This window comes from Rhineura floridana, chromosome 15 (genome assembly GCF_030035675.1).
Source record: "Rhineura floridana isolate rRhiFlo1 chromosome 15, rRhiFlo1.hap2, whole genome shotgun sequence".
In the NCBI taxonomy this organism is placed as follows: Eukaryota; Metazoa; Chordata; class Lepidosauria; order Squamata; family Rhineuridae; genus Rhineura; species Rhineura floridana.
Window position 1 is genome coordinate 9,612,921 of NC_084494.1, and position 17,379 is coordinate 9,630,299.

Consider the following 17,379-nt stretch of genomic DNA (forward strand, 5'->3'; position numbering starts at 1 on the left):
TTCTGATTGGAGCCAATCAGAGTGAAAGGAGGCAAGTTAGCTACTGAGAAGACTCTTCTCAGTAGCTAACTGTCTCCCCCTTTCATGGTTATTGGCTCCTAGGGATGTCTGTTTTTGTGGGAGAAGGCATTAACAAAGATTTGCTTCTCAATCCAGCAGCAAAAAAAGGGGGCACGGCTGTGACTATCATGAAGGGACTCTGCACTTCTGAATTTGCCACTACGCTACTGCTACTGACCTAATGATAACAAAGTCCTACTTCAAATATCATCCTCCAGGAACATGCCACATTAGGTACAGAATTTTGCTCATCAGGGTTTAAGGCCTTGTTTGAGACTGGATGGGATTATCTCTGTTTTAGATGCTGGTTCCATTACAAAAATAAAAAGGAAGAGGGCTAAAAACCTGCATGACATGCTTGCATGAATTCAGCTACAAATAATAAACAAAAAAACAGTGATATTGCTTCTTTCCCATTTATTCACTGTGTATATTTGTATAACATTTTTCTGCCCATGGACCCACAAAAGGGAAGTTTCATTCTTCTGTTGCAAAGGGGTTGTGTTTTCTTGTCATGATGTCCTCAATTTTCAGCAACTTATGGAAATGGCAGGATGGCGAATAGGAGAGGACTCCCTAGGACCAGAGTTTAAGTTAAACCAAGCAGGCAGGAGACATGTATTCATTTATTTATAGGATTTTTTACCCACCATTCTTCACCATAACCCAGGTTGGGTTGTAACAATCTGTTTGAACTGTTTTAAAACCTGTTTTAACTTGTAGATCCCTGCTGAAAAGCTTTCTGTTCTGTTGTGTGGGCAATTAAAAAGATGTCTTTTTGCAATAGCTGACCTTTCATTTTTATTGTATTTTGTAATGTTTTTATTGCATGGTGGTGGTTGTTTTAACTTGTAAACTGCTTTGATGTTTTTAACAAAATAGTGGTATACAAATATATTTATGAATAAACATTAAACTCCATTGAAACAATTTATATCAGAAGGGCAGAATGGGTCCATATATGTAATCTCTGCTGTCAAAGGCCAAGGAAAAGATATGGCAGCCTATGACAAAAGCCATTCCAGGGATTCCCAAACGGTGGCCCACAAGCTTCGCTCAGATGGACCACAGTGCATTTGCCTTAAATACTCAAATTGATTGAATTGCATCATTGCTCCTTTTATTTCTTGTCTTGTATTACAATTTGAAGTCAATTACAACTTTTTTCTATAAGAAAAAAGCCATTCGAATGCAATTAAATATCATACAGCATCTACCACAATGCTACAACCAGCAGCAAAATCATTAAGTGATTCATCAGCACCTTCAGCAGTTTTCAAGTGCTCCGTAGGGGAAAACGTTTGGGAACCACTGGGCTAGATAATAAAGGGGTCAGATGAACTTTGAAGAGGGGATTCCACAGCTTAGAGGCCGCCAGAAAGAACTCCCTCTCCCAGGCCGCCAACCACAGAATTTTAGAGGATGGAAGAGCTACCCAAAGGGGCCTTGAAAACAGCAGGCAAACCAGGTCAGCGCTCATTATTGCACAGACAAACTCCAAGCTTTATAGCACAGATGGAGAAGCTCATGCTTGGGGGCTGTATGCGGCCCTCTAGGCCTCTCTATTTGGCCCTCAGGGACTCTCTCCAGGTCATACACCATTTGTCAGACAGGTTGTCACAAAGGTTGTCACACAGAGGAGGGCCGGGATCTCTTCTTGATCGTCCCAGAGTGCAGGACACGGAATAATGGGCTCAAGTTGCAGGACATCAGGAAAAACTTCTTAACTGTTAGAGCCATATGACAATGGAACCAATTACCTAGAGAGGTAGTGGGCTCTCTGACACTGGAGGCATTCAAGAGGCAGCTGGACAGCCATCTGTCGGGAATGCTTTGATTTGGATTCCTGCATTGAGCAGGGGGTTGGACTTGATGGCCTTATAGGCCCCTTCCAACTCTACTATTCTATGATTGTCTAGGCCACACCTCTCACCAGCCCTGCTTTGTACCCCTCTTCGAGTGTCCTTGCCTGGCTGGAATGTGTCTTTCAACTCTGATAATGCTTCTTGCCAGGCCCGGCCTCCAAGAGGTCTTCTGTATCTTTAAAAGTTGTGCAGGGGGAAGGGAGAATTTCACCTTGTGGTTTTTCCCATTACAGTGTTGCAAGAACACCTGCACTTGGCTGAATTTTCTCTTCTCTTAAAGAGACAGAATCATTCTCAGGCCCTGAGCCTGGCAACCCTAGCAGGGGTGTGTGGATACATTAACATATGGTGTGCCTCCCACTTTTGCTTCTAGTCCCTGGGAGGTTACCTAGAAGGGAATGTGGCCCTCAGGCTAAAAAAGTTCCCCAACTTTGATTTATCACAGTTCAAGGGATCCCTAGGAAGGCCAACGAAGGTGACTGTAGCACACAGACAAGTCGAGGGGGTAGCATGTTGTGATTCTGTATTGACACTGGAAGAGGAATAGGGCAGGATATCTGTGACCTCCCCTCCCCACCCAAAGGAAATAAGCATAAAGCAGCAGCTCTTTCTGAGCTTCCTTCTTTCCAAACGACACTGGGGCAGGAAGGGTAAATAAAATTATGTGCGTAAATCCAGATGTGGAACAATGGCATTTTTCTGCCAGAGGACAGTCATTCACTCAGATTGGTATGGGATGAAAGCATGATCCTATCCCTCCCTGGGACTGGACAGCCCCCCAGATGTCCCATGCCCCCCAGGTGTGTGTGGGGAGCTCCCCCCGTATTTTGAACACCCTTGGCTTGACCTCTGGGTCAAAGCAGAGCTTTTGTGTGAGGAAATGTGGATGCCCATATCCATCACTTGTTGAGCCACCCCTGACTGTAGGTCAGTGGAGGAGCATCTGCCTTGCATGCAGAAGGTCCCAGGTTCAATCCTTGGCATCTTCAGGTAGAGCTGGGAGAGACTGCCTGAAATCCAGGAAAGCCGCTGCCAGTCAGTGTCGACTAGATGGGGCAATGGTCTGGCTTGCTATAAGGCAGTTTCCTGTGTTCCTTATTGATTTCCACATCTGCTAAAACGTTGCTGTCTGTTGAAACTGGTACTGAGTCAGGTTCAAGGATTTTGTGTTAATTCACAAAGCCGTTAAACAGCTTGGGCCCAGAGTGCCTTAAGGACCTGCTAAGTCCTTACGCTCCACCTTTATCACTGAGTTTCTAGGATGGGGCACTTCTGGTGGTTCCCCGGAAGTTCGGTCAGCCTTTACCGGAGACTGTGCTTTTAACGTGGCACACCCTACCCTGTGGACACTGTCAGGGAGGCTCCACAGGACTAAGCCCTGCCTACTTTCAGGCATCATTAAAAACTGGGTTCCTCAGGCAGGCCTTTGAAATATCAATTTCTTTTTTACAACTGGCTTTTGCTGATGCTTTTCAAAGTTATAGTAATTGTGTATGTTGTATGCCCCTTTGCTGTATTTGTGTGGAAAGTGTGGTCTCTAAATATTTAAGTAAATAAATAATACACTGTAAAGTCTTGGGGGGGAGCAGGGACCTGTCTGTCTGCCTATGTCGTTTTGCGACACTGATGGTGCATCTCCTCCTATTCACTTATTTTTAAACCTTTATAGACCACCTTCTATGCCAGTGGTTCCCAAACGTCTTTTCTGCATGAGCCACTTGAAAATTGTTGAGGGTTTTGGCAGATCACTTAATGATTTTTCTGTATGATTTTTAATTTATTCTATTGCTGCTTTTATTTCTTATATCATGTCTTATTGTATTATGAATTATGAATTATTTGAATTCCATAGAATATTGTAATGCAATAAAAATAGAAAAGCAATAAAAAATACAATTAAAATCAATATGAATATTTAAGGTGGACATGCCATGAACCATCTGAATGAAACTCACGGACCAAGTTTGGGAACCCATGTTCTATGTCAATCCCAAGGCAATTTTCAACCTTAAAATTCAATCCAATTAAAAGTGTTTTTTTTAAAAAAAAAAACACAATACAATAATAAATACCAGTTCTCAAGGGCAGGTGTAAGCTACCTCCAAAGCTCTAGGTGGATAAATGTGTTTTCAGGAGGGGCTGAACCCTCAGCAATGCCTGCCTTATTGCTAAGGGGAGATTGTTCCATAAACTGTGCTGCTACACAGAAAGCCCTGCCTCTGGTTGCTACCAGATGTAGGTCCACAGGCTGTAGCACAACAAAGATCCTGAGATTTTGGTAGCTAGGCAGATCTATATGGGCACAGGTGTTCCCTCAGAGAACAATGCACCATGTTTTTCAGGACCTTAAACTCTCGGGCCAGAAGCAAAATGGCTAAAGCTAAAACAAATTCCAGGCGCTGAAGGTGAGATCGGTCAAGCGCATAGAAATTCTGCAGCTTTTCTTAAATGACCGAAGAGACTCTTTAAGAAAACAGAAAGAGAAGAGATGCCTTGTGGCAGATGTTACAAGGCATCCACATAGCTAACTGGCTGCTTTGGGCCTCTGTCATCTCTTGATGTCCTCTTACTGTTATGGACTGTCATGTGGAGGGTGGGGGAGAGAGAAAAGTTCTGCTTAGAAGTGTTTATATTCTCTGGTTGCATATTCTGCATCAAAGGGAACAATTCTCTCTCTTGGCATCAGAACCAATTTAAGCGGCATCCAGCTGCGATGCCCACCCGACAATTAGAGCTTCTGATTTTGGCTGGGTCATCGGAGGAAGAAGCAGCAGTTTTGTTTTCAGAGGTTTTTTTCAACAAAAAAAGCTTGTTTACAGGCCATTTCCTGTTAGTTATGCATAGAGAATGAAGAGGACTAGCAGATGCAGCTGGAGATGGATAAGGCAGAGCTCCAGACTTCTCCCTGACTACCGTGTCTCCTCAAACCTCCTAGGAAAGTCATAAGAACATAAGAGCCCTGTTGGATCAGATCAAAGGCCCATCTAGTCCAGCATCCTAGTCCCACAGTCTGAATTATAAGGGTGCAATCGGAGCAATTGCAACCAAGGCCCACATCAGCATGAGGGCAGGCCTCTGACCTTTCATTTTTAGATAACTGACCCCCATCCACACTGTACATTTAAAGCACTACAATACCACTCCCCCCCAAAGAATCCTGAGAACCATCGTTTATAAAGGGTGCTGAAAGTTGTTAGGAGACCTCTATTCTCCTCACAGAGATACAATTCTCAGAGTTACACAGGAAGCTGCTTTACAGGGAGTCAGACTGTTGGCCCATCTAGCTCAGTATTGTCTACACTGAATGGCAGCAGCTCTCTCTTCCAACCCAGCCTGGTAGTGCCAGGGGTTGAATTTGGGATGTTCTACGTGGAAGGCAGATCATCTACCACTGAGCTATGGCCCTTCCTCTGGGAAGAGGGATTAGCTGTTAAGGGTGCAATCCAACTTGCCTTTCTGCCAGGCTAGGGCAAGTTGGATGCGGCAGATCCCCAGCGGTGCCAGCAGGCTCCTGGCTGTGTCGGGCTCTGCTAGCCTCCACCGGCAGCAGCCCTCTGCCCCAGCTGAGCCATGGCACCAGCAGTCCGCCAGGGATGGCCAGCCCAGTAGATGGAGGGCTGTTGGAAGCCCTGACAATGGAGTGTTGTGATGGCTTGGAGGGAGGAGCTGTGCGGTGGACTTACACAAGATCCCCCCTGTGTTCAGAGCCCTCCACTGGCCAAAAGCCCGACAGAGTAAAAAAATGTAATTGGGCCTCTACAGAGGGCGCTTACTCCCTGGGAGGCCGATTCGTGGGAGCTAGTGCTCTCCAGTTGGCTTGTGCATGGTTCGAGCCAGGGTTCAGCCAGGACAGTGGCTCCTGAGCAGGAGGAAGATCCCATGGAGCTTTCCGCCAGCTCCTCCTCCACCAGGCCCTCTTCTGCCAGCTCCCCAGCATTTGGATTCCTCTGCCCACCTCTCTGAGAGGGTCCTAACAACTCTCAGCACCCTTAACACACTAGAGTTCCCAGGATTCTTTGCAGGAAGCCATGACGGTTTAAAATGCTATCATACTGCTTTAAATGCATAGTGCAGATGGGTTCCAAGACTCTCATTCTTCTAGAATGAAAGATAAGAAGCAAAATATGCAGGCCACCTCAGCAATTTGTGTTAGGTTAGCCAGCCTGACTGTCCCTACCTTTCAAAGTTTTTAGCCAATGAATGAAACCAGAGCTGTGACTGACAAGTGAGCTTTTTTGGACAGCAGGATGTAGAAATCCCCATGTCCTGAAGACCTTCAACTTTCCTGTCCCCTTTGAGTGCATATTTCTTAACAGCTTCTGGCTCATTTTCTGTTCCTTAATCTCCATAGTTAACCAGATGCCTCTCAGAAGCCCACAAGTAATTTCACTAAAGATTAATGTCTTTCTAAACTGATTGGCCTCATTTTAAGACAAATTTCCCCTAGATTTGAGAAATATGCATTGTACTTTGTCTGACCGAGTTCTTTCTACTCTGAATGGCAGATGATCTCCAAGGTTTCAGGCAAGAAACTTTCACAATGCTGCTGCCTGGAATTTTGTAAGTGGGGATGGCAGTGACTGAACCTGGGAACTTCGGCATGCAAATCATGTGCTCTGCTGGGCAAAGCTTGTGATGACTTTTGGCACCTACCCAAATACTGTTGTTAACAACTATGGAATAAATGCAGATGCTGTCTATTCTGAATGGCAGTGGTTCTCCAATGGCTCAGCCCTGCTAACCTAGGATCCCAATGCTGCGGGTGCCAGGAGTAAGTGCGGAACTTTGTGCATGCAAAATATGTGTTCTGTCACTGAGGTATGGGCGGCTCCTCCTGCAGTATCATTGCATCAGTTGCTGTGGTCCCTGGAAATCAATTCAGAAGCCTTGCATGCACAAAACACAGCACTGGTCAACGTTCTGTTGCTAATGGGTATCTCTCTGTCAATCGTCCAGAATTCAAGAGGTAGTAGATCTACAGTCCAAGCCTCCACGCTGTGGTCTTAGAGCACAGGGTCAGCTACTGGTCAGCTGCGAGGTGCCCTCATCTGGCCTTGGTGCATGTGTTGGGGTCATCCTAGTGCTCAAGGGAAGATCCTGCATGATTCAGCTGCATTGCAAAAGTGGTATAGGCAGAGTCATTGTCAGCATCACTTTGGAGAGGGCTGTAGCTTAGTAGCGTAGCATCTGACTTGCAATGCAGAAGCTCCGAGCTTCAATTCTGGGCATCTCCAGGTATGTCTGAGAGAGATTTTCTTTCCTGAAATCCTGGAGAGATGCTGCCAGTTGGTGTAGACAATACTGAGCTAGATAGATCAATGGGCCGAGTCAGTATAAGGCAGATTCCTACATTCACATTATATGAGCCCATCCACCTGATTTTTGTACAACTAGGTGTTTATTCATCAAATTTGTAGCTCACCCTTCTAAGACTTCAGCAGCACACATGGGGTTAGAGTTAACTCACATTCCTCTTAGAATGAAATTTAAAGTGTTTTGGGGTTTTACCTTCCCAAGTAAAACACCTCAGGAATTTCAAAAGAAACTGTAAAGGGATTCATAGCAACCAGAGACATTTCTTAGGAGAGGGGATTCTCAGCATCACAGCAACTGAGGCAAAGTGTCTTGGCCCAAAGCCTTATAGTAGGGAGATTAATTGCTGCACTTAGATTTGAACTCAGGTGCCCACAATCTATGGTAACACTGGGTTGGATCCAGCTAAGTTCAACTCAGAGTGGATTCATTAAAATTAATGGATCCAAGTTAGTCATCCCCATTAATTTCAGTGGGTCTGCAAAACAATGGAAACGTCCCACTCTATCCATATTAGCTGTCTAACGTGTCAGTAGTGAAGTTAGGACTATTGAAGCCCTAACGGATAAGAGTTGCACAGATCTGGCCACTTGCCTTACACTAGAAAGGTGTCCTTTCAGTGGGAGGGGAAGTCCTGTCCCCATCTCTCTTTGAGCCATCCTAGCTAAGACAATATCTTATCAATTGAGTTTTTAGGCTCCCCCCCTCAACTGACCAATGTTGAAGGTTTGTTGTTGTTGTATGCCTTCGAGTCGATTTCGACTTATGGTGACCCAATGAATCGGCAACCTCCAGTAGCATCTGTTGTAAACCACCCTGTTCAGATCTTGTAAGTTCAGATCTGTGGCTTCCTTTATGGAATCAATCCATCGCTTGTTTGGCCTTCCTCTTTTTCTACCCCCTTCTGTTTTTCCCAGCATCATTGTCTTTTGTAAAACCATTTAAACTTGGGCTGCGGCAATGCACTGCAAAGGACTCCAGCCTGCCAGTGGGTCTTGAATCAGAGGTACCCTTAGGGGATCCATCTGGTGCACTTCTACCAAGTTCTGGCCATGAACTGTAGCAAGACCAATAACACCGGCCAAGGGAGCTGACCCATTCCCACTGTTCAGGAAGACAAGGAAGCAGTTTGGTCAAACCAGCAAGGTTTTGAGAAGGGGGAGGGCCATAATTCAGCGGCAGAGCATCTGCTTTGTTCAGTCCCAGGCATATCCAGGTCAGGCTGGGAGGAAATCCTGCCTGAAACCCTGGAGAGCCGCTGCCAATCAGTGTAGGCCACTGTTGTTCAACCTTTGGTCCCCAGATGTTGATAGACTACAACTCCCATCATCCCTCACTATCGGCCATGCTGTCTGGGGATGATAGGAGTTGTAGTCCAGCCTTTGGCTCCCAGATGTTGTTAAAGACCACTGGCATAGACACTGCTGAGCTAGAGGGACCAATGATCTGACTCAGGATAAGGCAGCTTCCTCGGCTCCTAAAATTGTCAAGTAGTGCACTGCTAGGAGTGCCGCTTTTAGGGCTGTGTATACACGCCCTGCTCTGATCTGGAGGTGGAATCAGCACTTTGGATAAGTCCTGGTCTGACGCGGAATGATCAAGGCCTAGCCTGCCCCAGATCCAGGACCCAAACCAGTTCAGGGGTCAGCCGTAAGGAGTTTTAAATCCTAATTAAGCATGTGGTCGGGGGGGAAGTGGAGAAAAAGGGTGGGGTCTTCTTCTTCCTCTCCCCCCCCACATATTTAATCACAGTTTTAAACCCCTGATTAAACACACACGGCTGGAAGAGGTGAGGGAAGGAGGAGATGATGCATTCCCTTTCCTCTGACTGCATCTTTAATCAGGGGTTCAAACAGTGGTGGCTGGCAAGGTGGCACGGGGAGGGAGGTGTGGCTTCCCAATGCCATTCATTGCTGCCAATTACCCAGAGGAGCAGGGCAGCAGGGAACTCAGTGCGGCGAGAGTGCAGTGGCTGAGTCAAGCCGACACTCCTGCTGTTGTGCCTGCACCATGCCAAGCTCCCCACTCTTTTACCCCTCCATCTCTCCCTCTCCAGAACTGGCAGAGATGTGCCGCGTTGGGAAGCAAGGGAAGCAATGCCGCCCTGCCTGCTTAGCCAGCTGCTACTGCTATGTATGCTTCCTTGAAAGGAAGTCCCAGTGAGGCAAAGGGCGCTTGCTGTTGGAAGTATGGCAAGAGCAACCCCTATTTGGTTCTCATTGCATACCTACGAGGAGATAGAGAGAGGGTCCTCCAGATGGCTAGGCTGCCAATCCTTACCTGGGTTCCTCTACCTGTTTTCCTTCCACTGTAAACTGATACTCTCAGGGAGCTGACCTCACTTCCATCCTCTTCTTCCTCTTTCTCAGGACAGCCAAAGGAGATCAGGCATCCTCCCTTTGTCTCACTCCTCCAGCATGGGGGCAAAAATGAGGACAACTGGTTAGCCACTGTGAGAACAGGATGCTGGATTAGATGGGCCATTGGCCTGATCCAGCAGGCTCTTCTCATGTTCTTAATGACCAGGTCTGGCCATTGCGCATCCAGCTCAGTTGGTTAGCTCGAACTTGAGCCTTTCCTATTAAGCATGTATTTATATTAACAAAGTAGCCTTTTCTTATTTTGAAACAAGTCTAAGGTCTCAGTGATTCTAAGCAAAGCTTGCTTTCAGGTAAACTGCACATACTTACTCTGCACAGAAATGCTGAGGAAGCTACACTCAGTTAAATTCTGCTAACTTTACCAATACTCTTAACACTTGCTTTCTAGTAAGAATGCATGATTGCCTTTCCTTGTCCCACCCTCCAACTGGCTACCCTTTTGACAGCCCTGTACTGCTGTAGGTGGGCGGACTAACCCTGGCTCTCCCGGTCAGGTTCCTACCTGCTCGTGGCTACTGCCTTTCACTAGGCACCACCAGGGACTCCACCAGTCCGGACTGTCCTTTTTTATGGTTTCTCTCTCCGCTCTAGCACAGATCTCAATAGAACCCCCTGCTAGGCAGCACCACCAGTCACGTTCTACAACCAATGTTCCCAGAGACCTTGCCTGAGTCTCTCTATCCGGTTACATTCATGACTGTGTGCCTATGCTGTTCCCAACCCCCTTGTATCAATGCAGATAACTCATAACTCGGGGTTGCTCTGGATACTTATAATGTTATCTTCTCCTCTTCACCGCTGCCACCATTTGTTACTGTTTCCCTTCAGCCTTGGTTATTACCTTACCCTCCCTTCTGGTCTGTGAAACCCCAGCCAAGGATCAGGCCTTCGGTAAACCAAAATAGTATTTATTAAATAACATTAATAACAAGATAACTTTGATAATGATCTACAAGCTTATGGTTTCATCTATTACTGTGATATTTGACTTATTACTAATCCGAACTCCACCTCCCTCTTTCTCCACACTCTCCTGACATACACCAACTCACACCCACCTCCAAACTCCACCAAAACAACCCACTCACGTCCATCCAGATTCAACTGTCATCCTTCCATTTATACTCTCAGCCATCCGAACACTCAGCCAATCATCCAGCATTCTACTGCTCATTTACTCCCCCTCCTCTTTCATTCCACTTACCATGTATCTTCTATACAAACAGCACTTACCATATATACATTAATACAGGAACATCACAGCTGTCTCAACCCAAGCCAGCCAAAGCCCACCAGATTCAGTTGGGGATCCTGCCTTTGGCCAAATCTGGTGCATGGCCCTAGCAGCTATCTAGCAGTGTTAAGAATCATAGAATTGTAGAGTTGGAAGGAGCCTATAAGGCCATCGAGTCCAACCCCCTGCTCAATGTGGGAGTCTAAGCATACCCAACAGTTGCCTGTCCAGCTGCCTCTTGAAGGCCTCCAGTGTTGGAGAGCCCACCTCCCTAGGTCATGGGTTCCATTGTCGCACCACTCATAACAGGAAGCTTTTCCTGATGTTCAGCTGAAATCTGGCTCCCTGTAACCTGAGCCCAGGTTTTGTGTCCTGCACTCTGGGATGATCAAGAAGAGATCGTGGTCCTCCTCTGTATGACAGCCTTTCAAGTACTTGCAAGAGTGCTATCATATCTCCTCTCAGTCTTCTCTTCTCAGGACTCAACATGCCCAGTTCCTTCAGTCTCTCATAGGGCTTTGTTTCCAGTCCCCTGATTAAAACATGGTCAAAAGCAGGGATGGAATTTTCTGAAAATCTCAACATCAAGTATACCCATGCTGTTTTTTTTTCTAATTCTCATCAAACTCCTTAATCTTGATGAAAAGTAAGAGTCCTACCCCAGTTCCAGGAAAAATATGAGCAGTTCTCAATATTATAAGCAATGTTATATGTATAATATAAATGAATGCAAGGGGCTGCACCCCTGCATGCTTCACATGCCAAGGCCCCCTTCCCCTCTCTCCTCCCCCAGATCACCAAGGCACCCTCTCCTCCCACTCTCCACCCGAACTTGCCTACCCTCTTTCCTTCCAACCCCAGCCTTGAGCCCAGCATGGCTGGGTCATGCCGCCACTTCTCTCTCTGTCCACTTGGTCTCATCTGGCCATCTGCTTTCCTCCCCACCCCTAGTCTTGAGCCCAGTGTGGCTGGTTCATGCTGTAGTCACATTGCAGCCAAGAAAACTGCAATGTGTCATTTTGCAAAAATATTATATAGTTAGATTATGCACTCCAGATTTCCTAAACTAACCAGCACTTAAAGAGATACATACTGTGTTGCATATAACTGTATAAAATACATATGTGTTACTATAAAATCATGCTGCAGAAATATAGTACAGTATGGGACAGCACTTTTATATGTATTATATGGATAACGCATGTGCTTATATTGCATATAATTAGCTTGCTTTTTAAAACAAAAAACACTAATCAGTTCTCATGAAAATTCCATCAGCATTCCAGTGCACATTTCTCCTAATATGCACATTTGTGTATATGGTTTTTCCTAATAGACTCATCTTTGCAGAGCAATTTCCCCTAATAGAATGCACATGTTATTTTCACAGATATATACATTTGCACAGACACTTTATCTTATATATGCATTTTTTGGTACATATTATGTGGCTGGAGAAGTGGCCATTTTTAAAGGATAAAGGATGGTTGCGTTTTGGTTCATGTACTGTTTTGGAAAGTGAAAATCAATTAGGTTAGCCTTTAAGTGAAAGCTGAACTGAATTTCTCCCCTTACGTACAGCACAACCCTATGCATGTCTACTCAGAAGTAGGCCGCATTAAGTTCGATGACATTTATTCCCAGGTAAGTGTATATGGGACTGCAGCCCTGGTGTGATGGGAAGATGAGAAAAAAAAAATAGCATGCACGCTTACAGCAGATTTCATGTCTTTATGCATTAAAGAAAGGAAGGAAGAACAAGGAATGGAAAGGACAGGATGAGAGTCTGTTGTAAGTACCTAGACAGAAAGGGAATACAGCGGGCTGCAGCTGCTCACCTGGAATAAAGGGAAAGCGAACAAAGGCAGAGGCAGACCACAGTGGAGAACGTCATGCCTGAGAGGCCCAGAGAAGGAAATCAACACAAGTTTAAGCAGCAGCAGGCAAGGGAATAGATTACAGAGCTTTTAAATTAAAGGAGTTAGGGGTTCCGGGTGGGGAGAGGAGCTCAGTGTAAAGAAAGGAATTCATTATGGATGGGGCTTATCTGCTCCAGTGATTCACCTGCGCTGCCTGGCTCCATTAAGCCCCTGTCTTACCTTGCCCTCAAAACTCAGACAGAATCGGTCCAGCTTGATGACAGCCTGTTTATTTCATCTCGGATGACCTTTAGGCAGAGGAAGCTGAAGAATAGAGACAAGCTAAATATTTATACAACCCCTCCCCCCCTTTAATTGCAATTAAAAGAGTTCTGGATACCGGCAACTTGGGGGATTTGCAATGCCAGCCTTCTCCAACCTGGTGCCCTCCATGTGTTTTGGACTGTGATGCCTATCAGTCCTAGCCACTACAGCGTTGCAGTCCAAAGCATCTGAAGGGAACCAGGTTGGGGGAGGCTGAGCTACGTAGTCTTTTGGCCTGTGGGTCAGAGGCATTTAGGTTTGTCTTTTCTCTTCGTCATTTGGTATGACAGCCTCTCCAGATACTTGAGATGGCTATCCATAACAACGAAAGCAAATCTCTTTCTGCTGCTTGATCAAATGGAAAGAGGCATGGGAGACCCTTTCCAATACTTCAGGAGAGGGCACAAGATGATTCCCCCCAAAGATTGGGAGGGGGCAACATTTCTCCAACATTTTAAGGGTGGTGTGGTTTAATTTAGCTTAGTTGATGGGTTGTATCTAACTCATTTCTACTCAGAGCAGACCCATTGAAATTAATGAACCTAAGTTAGTCATGCCCATTAATTGCAATGGACAGCTCCTTGAAAGTTCAGACTAAAACCAGAAGCAGATTCCACTGCCCCACTGACATGGGGCCACCATTTGCCACTGCTCCTAATAACACTCAGTGCCCTTAACAAAGTACAGTTACCAGGATCCTGACTATTGAAAGTGGTATAATACAGCTTGAAATGTATAGTGCAGATGGGGCCTTAATCCTGTTCATTAATTTCAATAGGTCTTCTTTGAGTAAGACTAGCATTGGATACAACCCATAAATCTAGCCTTAAGGCAAACCATGTCTCTCACGGAGCTTCCGGCCTTGAGAGCAGGCAAGAGATTCCATTCACTGCGTACAACATGAATGGCTGGCTAATTTCCTCATTAACTCCCTTTCCAGTCTCTTAGCACAATGCCTCTCCCAGACGCTTCTCACACAGCAAGACTTTCCTCAGTGCAAGGGGATGTTGATAGACTATTCAAAATGTTATAATATTGTTTTACATGTGTAGTGCAGATGGGGCCTCAGGCATGAAGCTCCCTGGGTGACCTTTGGCCAGTCACTGTCTCTTAGCTTAACCACCTGGCAGGGTTGTTCTGAGGATAAAATGAGAAGGGCCCTGTATGCCGTGAGATCCTTGGAGGAAAAGTGAGAAATACTACTACTACTGCTGCTGCTGTTGCTTCTGCTGCTGCTGCTGCTGCTACTACTACTACTACTACTAATAGAAGGAAGCATCCCCCAATTGCCTAGGCAATACAGGGACAGACTCTCTTCACCAAGTACAATGGACAGCTTTGCCAATATTTGTAGCTTTCCCTGCCCCCTGAAGAATAGACAAAATGGGTGGGGGGCAATTTGCAGATTACAAACAAGGTGATGAAGTTAGGGTTTATGTTTAATCTCTCTCTTTTTTAAAAAAAGCTCTCCCATGTATCCATCTAAAAAATGGAACATTAATGCCAGTCTAAAGTAAGCCAAGTTAAAATAACTCCAGAATTCTATCGTATCCCATTTATAGTGGTGTCACTCTGGTATGCCCCCCATGGACTTTCTCTGCATTTGCATCCAATCTCATTTTCATTAGTGTCAATCCTGTGTGATCACCGTGGAGTGCTTGTGGCTTAGAGTCCAATCTCATTTGCCTTCCCCCCACACTCTTTCGCTCCATCGAGAGTGGCAATGGGGAAGATCTTTTCTGAATTTGCACCTCATCTCATTGACACTGGCATCACGCCAGAACAAGTACAGGAGAGTCACCATGGCCCAACCTGCAGGAACCAGTTCACCACTCTCAGGAGAACAGGTACGCTTTGATGGGGTTCCCATTGTTTAAGACACAGAATGGGGAATGTGTGACCCTCCAGATTTTGCTGGACAACAACTCCCATAATCCCTGACCATTGGTCGTGCTGGCTGGGTCTGATGGGAGCTGGAGTCCAGTAGGCTCTAGAGGCCACAGGTATAAGAAGACCCTGAACATTAGTGTCAGTCTAAAGTAAGCCAAGTTAAAGTAACTCCAGAATTATATGGTAATTATATCTTTTATTCATTCATTCATTCATTTGAAAAACTTGTAACTTACTTTGTAGCCTGAGAGACTCTCAAAGCAGCTTACAAAAGGTTTTCATAATAAGAATCACATTCAGCCTGGCATCAGAAACAGAAATAAGAGGGTGGAGTCCCTGAGGTTCCAGGTTATTCAGGTGGCAGCCTCCTGCCTTTGGCCTTGCTTGGTGTTGCTCTTCGGCCGCAGAGCTTACTTGATGCAAGGGAGTGGAGCTCCACTCAACCGATGGCTGAGACAGGCAGCAGCTCACGCTGATGACCTCTGGAACTCCGAGGGAAGAACTGTCTGCCAGGGGCTGCCTCCTTCTCTTAACCTGGGCATGTCACCAGCTCTGCTTCTGGAGCTGATCGGGGTGGGGGAATGCTCCCATGGAAGGCCAGTCAACCAGAATCACTGCTGACATCAGCGAGGAGTGAGGCTGACTCCATCAAGCACCTTTTTGTCAGGATTCTAACTGCCGTCAAGTCAACTGGCTGAGGGAAGACGTATGTGGCAGGAACTGCCCTGTCTTCCTGGCCTGGATATTGTCACCCTCTCTACTCGGGTCCTGCTTGCGGGCTTCCCCCAGGCACCTGGTTGGCCACTGTGAGAACAGGATGCTGGACTAGATGGGCCACTGGCCTGATCCAGCAGGCTCTTCTGATGTTCTTATGTTCTTACTCTTGGATTTGATTTTGGGGGAAGAATGCTTCCATGGAAAGCAAGGAAGCCAGAACTGCCTTGACACTGCTGAGGAGCTGCTTATCCCAGACAGCCAGAATTTGCATAAGGAGAACTATATAACTGTGTTTATAAGAAGCGTCACTGGAAGAACTTGAGCTTCATTTTCCTCCCTCCCTCCCCATTCCTTTTCCTCATGTGCCCTGTCCTTTTAGACTGTGGTCCTGAGGGCAGGGACCATCTTTGAACTGAGTTTGGAAGCTGCTCTTTTTGGCTAAAGGGTGGGGTATCTTAGTGCTGTAAATAAATAATAAGTTTGCTCAGGTAATGATGGAGGCAGGCCTTCCCTTGCCTGGCAACAGCTCCTACTGACATCATCTGAGGCAATGAGATCATCCCATAAAGCATTGCACTAAGCGCTAGGAGTATGCATTCATTTCTTGACAAGTGAAAAGCATAATGGAACCCATTCATTCCAATTTGCACTGGTTACGAAATGGTTTGCTTTTGTTGATCCAGTCGTACCCATTTGGAGGAGAGTGGCAATGACTTCCCCTCTCTAGTATTGCAGAGCTGATTTCAGTGGCTGTTCCCTGGAGGCTACCATTTTACTTTTCTAGTTGTCCTGTTGTTGTTCTGGGCCACAGGAAAAATGGTGGCTACCGACAGGGGCCGCTGTTTCCCCTCAGGATTCTTTGGAACAATGCAGTGTCTGGGGCATCTGGGAAACTAAAATGGTGCCCACCAGGAGGCAGGTGATGAAGTCAGTTTCACTGCTGCCACTGACATAAGTGGCAAAAAAATAGTAAGCGAAAGGGGGGGAGCAGCAAATGGAAGAAGAAAGAATGACAGTAGTGAAACAAATGTTACTTTAATGATCATTTAACAGACCAAATACAGTTTTAATGAACGAGTAATGAAATGAATGGAGTCTCCAAAAAAGCTCAAATGTAATTCTGAAATAAACAAATTCTTGCACAACCCAGCTGGATTTTCAGTGGTCTCACATCTAAGCACGGATCAGGTCCACATTTGACTTTGGCAGTGCTGCAGAATCAGATGCTCCACGACTAAATAAAGATGTTCAGAAGACTAAACAAAGGAGGATAGTGGAATCCTGATAACTTTCCAAGCTGCTGTGTGAAACCTATCTTGTTTGACTCCTATTGTAGGGATGGAAAAGGAGTCAGTTTCAAATGGATTTATACGCAGAATTTGGCTGTCTCAACTTGATTGAGCTTTGATTGTGTCAGGCCAACTCTTGTATTGAATGTCCGTTTATGACCAAGCCACTTGTGAATTGTCATTTTTTAAAAAACAAATTGCCAGACTAACTATATATAAAATTATATATAAAATTATAAACCAAAATATGTGTATTGTATGTGTGTCATACAAAAGAGTCAAGCACCATGTTGTGCTGTATTTCTGTAGTATAATTGTATGAAGCTGCAATTCTAACCCCACTTGCCTGGGAGTAGGGAAGGAGGAGAAATTTTGTTCAGCTTGCATTTAAAGCAGAATCTGTCAGATATGGACTTTTTGAAATGACATGAGAACTGAAACACAGCC

At 45.6% G+C, this 17,379-nt stretch overlaps 1 long non-coding RNA gene across 1 annotated transcript in view; it reads right to left on the reverse strand.

Annotated features, from left to right (window-relative positions):
• Positions 1 to 532: 532 nt before the first annotated feature.
• The window catches only part of LOC133370784 (uncharacterized), a 59,613-nt gene continuing 42,766 nt past the window's right edge, over positions 533 to 17,379 (reverse strand). The window contains exons 2-3 of the long non-coding RNA XR_009759200.1: positions 9,519 to 9,648; positions 533 to 636 (exon numbers count right to left, since the gene is read on the reverse strand). This is a non-coding gene — a long non-coding RNA (uncharacterized LOC133370784). The remainder of the gene's footprint in view (positions 637 to 9,518; positions 9,649 to 17,379) is intronic.